Source organism: Terrapene carolina, unplaced genomic scaffold, assembly GCF_002925995.2.
Source record: "Terrapene carolina triunguis isolate 2854851 unplaced genomic scaffold, T_m_triunguis-2.0 Scaffold28698, whole genome shotgun sequence".
NCBI lineage: Eukaryota > Metazoa > Chordata > Testudines > Emydidae > Terrapene > Terrapene triunguis.
In genome coordinates this window covers 3691-7681 of record NW_020693049.1, presented here as the reverse complement: position 1 = coordinate 7681, position 3991 = coordinate 3691, and positions in this window count along the sequence as shown.

The window sequence follows — 3991 nt, the reverse complement described above, 5'->3', positions numbered from 1 at the left end:
CAGTCGCAGGATCGCAGAAGAGCTCCAGCCTGGACCGAACGGGAGGTACAGGATCTGATCGCCATCTGGGGAGATGAAGCAGTGCTCGCCGAACTCCGAAACAGTAAAAGAAACGGCAAAACATTAGAAAAGATCTCCAAGGCCATGAAGGACAGAGGCCATAACAGGGACGCGCGGCAGTGCCGCGTGAAAATTAAGGAGCTAAGGCAAGCCTACCACAAAGTCAGAGACGCAAACGGAAGGTCCGGGGCAGAGCCGCAAACATGCCGCTACTACGCGGAGCTGCATGCCATTCTAGGGCGTGCAGCCACCACTAGCCCAAGCGTGTTCTATGAGTCCCTCTCTGCAAACGGGGAAGCGGGTTCGGCGGACGAGGAAGATGAGGATGGAGAGAACATAGATAGCTCACAGCAGCAAGGAAGCGGAGAAACCAGTTACCCCAACAGCCAGGATATGTTTGTCACCCTGGACCTGGAAACAGTAACCCCCGAACTGACCCAAGACCCTGAGGGCACACAGGGGACCTCTGGTGAGTGTACCTTTGCAAAAATTACACATGGTTTAAAAACAAGCGTGTTTAATGATTAATGATTAATTTGCCCTGGCAATCGCGGCCAGTACAGCTACTGGAAAAGTCTGTTAACGTGTATGGGGATGGAGCGGAAATCCTCCAGGGACATCTCCAGAAAGCTCTCCTTCATGTACTCCCAAAGCCTTTGCAAAAGGTTTCTGGGGAGGGCTGCCTTATCCCGTCCGCCATGGTAGGACACTTTACCACGCCAGGCCAGTAGCACGTAGTCTGGAATCATTGCATAACAAAGCATGGCAGCGTATGGTCCCGGTGTTTGCTGGCATGCAGACAACATCCATTCCTTATCGCTCTTTGTTATCCTCAGGAGAGTGATATCATTCACGGTCACCTGGTTAAAATGGGGCAATTTTATTAAGGGGACATTCAGAGGTGCCCCTTCCTGGTCTGCTGAACAGAAATATTCCCCGCTGTTAACCACGCGGTGGGGGGGAGGGGTGAAGTGACCATCCCAGAGAATTGGGTGTGAGGGGGAGGGGAGTTAGTTGGGTTTGTGCTGCATGTTAAACCTGAAATCGCAGCCCCTCCTTTTACATTGCAAACCCATTTTAAATGGCACGGGTGCTTGGTATGGGAAATGAGGGCAGAACTGTTTGAAACCATCCCCACATGTTAAGAAGGTTAAAAAAGCCCAAAGACTATATGTCTTACCATGGCTGCCTGCAAGCTGAAATCTGTGTCCTGGCACTGCGTGAGTGATCTCTCACAGCAAACCAGGAGACTCTCAATATAAGAGGAAAAATGCGACCTTGTAACGAAAGCACATGTGCTGTGTGATGTTGTGAACAGCAAAATCTAACGTGAAAGAGTCTACCCATTGTTCTCTAAAATGTATCTTTTTTAACAACCTCTCCCTTCTCCACCAGCTGCAAATCTTACTCCTTCGCAGAGGCTAGTGAATATTCGAAGAAGGAAGCGAAGGACGCGTGACGAAATGTTTACTGAACTTCAGACTGCCTCCCACGCTGACAGAGCACAGCTGAATGCGTGGAGGCAGTCAATGACTGATTTTAAAAAAGCCCAATATGAGCGAGAGGAGAGGTGGCGTGCTGAAGAGGAGAAGTTGCGTGCTGAAACGCGGGCTGAAGAGGAGAGGTGGCGTCAACTTGTAATCAGAAAGCAAGAGTCGATGCTCCGGCTGCTGGAGCATCAAAGTGATATGCTCCTGCGTATAGTTGAGCTGCAGGAAAGGCAGCAGGAGCAGAGAACGCCGCTACAGCCCCTCTGTAACCAGCAGCCCTCCTCCCCAAGTCCCATTGCCTCCTCACCCAGACGCCCAAGAACACGGTGGGGGGGCCTCCGGCCACCCAGTCACTGCACCCCAGATGATTTCCATAGCAATAAGTTTTAAAGTTTTAAATTGGAGTGTGTCCTTTTCCTTCCCTCCTCCCCCACCCATCCCGGACTACCTTTCCAATTATCCCCCTAGTTGTGTGCTGAATTAATAAAGAATGCATGAATGTGAAGTAACAATGACTTTATTGCCTCTGCAAGTGGTGCTCGAAGGGGGGAGGGTAGTAGGGGAGGGTGGGGTGGTTGGTTTGCAGGGAAGTAGAGTTAACAGGGTGGTGGGGGAGGGGCAGAGGGTTCATCAAGGAGCAACAAACAGAAGTTTCACTCCGTAGCCTGGCCAGTCACAAAACTGGTTTTCAACGCTTCTCTGATGCGCACCGCGCCCTGCTGTGCTCCTCTAACCGCCCTGGTGTCTGGCTGCGCGTAATCAGCGGCCAGGCGATTTGCCTCAACCTCCCACCCCGCCATAAATGTCTCCCCCTTACTTTCACATATATTGTGGAGCGCACAGCAAGCAGCAATAACAATGGGGAGATTCTTTTCGCTAAGGTCTGAGCGAGTCAGTAAGCTGCGCCCGCGCGCTTTTAAACGGCCAAATGCACATTCCACCACCATTCGGCACTTGCTCAGCCTGTAGTTGAACAGGTCCTGACTACTGTCCAGGCTGCCTGTGTACGGCTTCATGAGCCATGGCATTAAGGGGTAGGCTGGGTCCCCAAGGATCACGATAGGCATTTCAACATCCCCAATGGTTATTTTCTGGTCCGGGAAGAAAGTCCCTTCCTCCAGCTTTCGAAACAGAAGAGACTGCCTGAAGACGCGAGCATCATGTACCCTTCCCGGCCAGCCCACGTTGATGTCGGTGAAACGTCCCTTGTGATCCACCAGGGCTTGCAGCAGCATTGAAAAGTACCCCTTGCGGTTTATGTAGTCGGCGGCTTGGTGCGCCGGTGCCAAGATAGGGATATGGGTTCCGTCTATGGCCCCACCACAGTTTGGGAATCCCATTGCAGCAAAGCCATCCACTATGGTCTGCACGTTTCCCAGAGTCACTACCCTTGATATCACCAGGTCTCTCATTGCCCTGGCAACTTGGATCACAGCAGCCCCCACAGTAGATTTGCCCACTCCAAATTGATTCCCGACTGACCGGTAGCTGTCTGGCGTTGCAAGCTTCCACAGGGCTATCGCCACTCGCTTCTCCACTGTGAGGGCTGCTCTCATCCTGGTATTCTGGCGCTTCAGGGCAGGGGAAAGCAAGTCACAAAGTTCCATGAAAGTGCCCTTACGCATGCGAAAGTTTCGCAGCCACTGGGCATTGTCCCAGACCTGCAACACGATGCGGTCCCACCACTCTGTGCTTGTTTCCCGGGCCCAGAATCGGCGGTCCACGGCATGAACCTGCCCCAGTAACACCAAGATTTCCACATTGCTGGGGCCTGTGCCTTGTGAGAGGTCCATGTCAATTTCCTCATCACTATCGTCGCCGCGCTGCAATCGCCTCCTCCTCAGCTGGTCCTGGTTTGGCTTTGGCATGTCCAGGAGGCTCTGCATGTTTTCCAGGACAATGCGCGTGGTGTTCATAGTGCTCAGAATTGCCGCGGTGATCTGAGCGGGCTCCATGATCCCAGTGCTGGCTATGGCGTCTGGTCTGAAAAAAGGCGCGAAAGTAGTATCTGACGGACCAGGGGAAGAAGGGAGGGAGGGAGAGAGGGAGGGAGGGGCGAGTGACACCGCGTACAGGTACAGGGAATTAAAATCAAGAAAGGTGGCTTTGCATCAGGGAAACACAAACAACTGTCACACAGAATGCCCCCCCCCCCCAAAGATTGAACTCAAAAGCCTGGGTTTAGCAGGAGGGAGGGGGGAAGCAAATGAATGGAGAATAAATCTATTTTTTACATCTTAAGACGACGGTGCAGCATGACTGATAGCCCTTGGCATTTTCTGGGTGCTTGGCAGCAAATACTGGGCGCTTGGCAGTTAGCCTTCAGGTCTATTGCACCATCTGATACCCACTGCAATATGACAACGACGGATACCAATCATAATATGCTATCTACTGCCCAAAAGGCAAGGGGTTGCTGCTGTGTAGCAATCTAGCCCCAC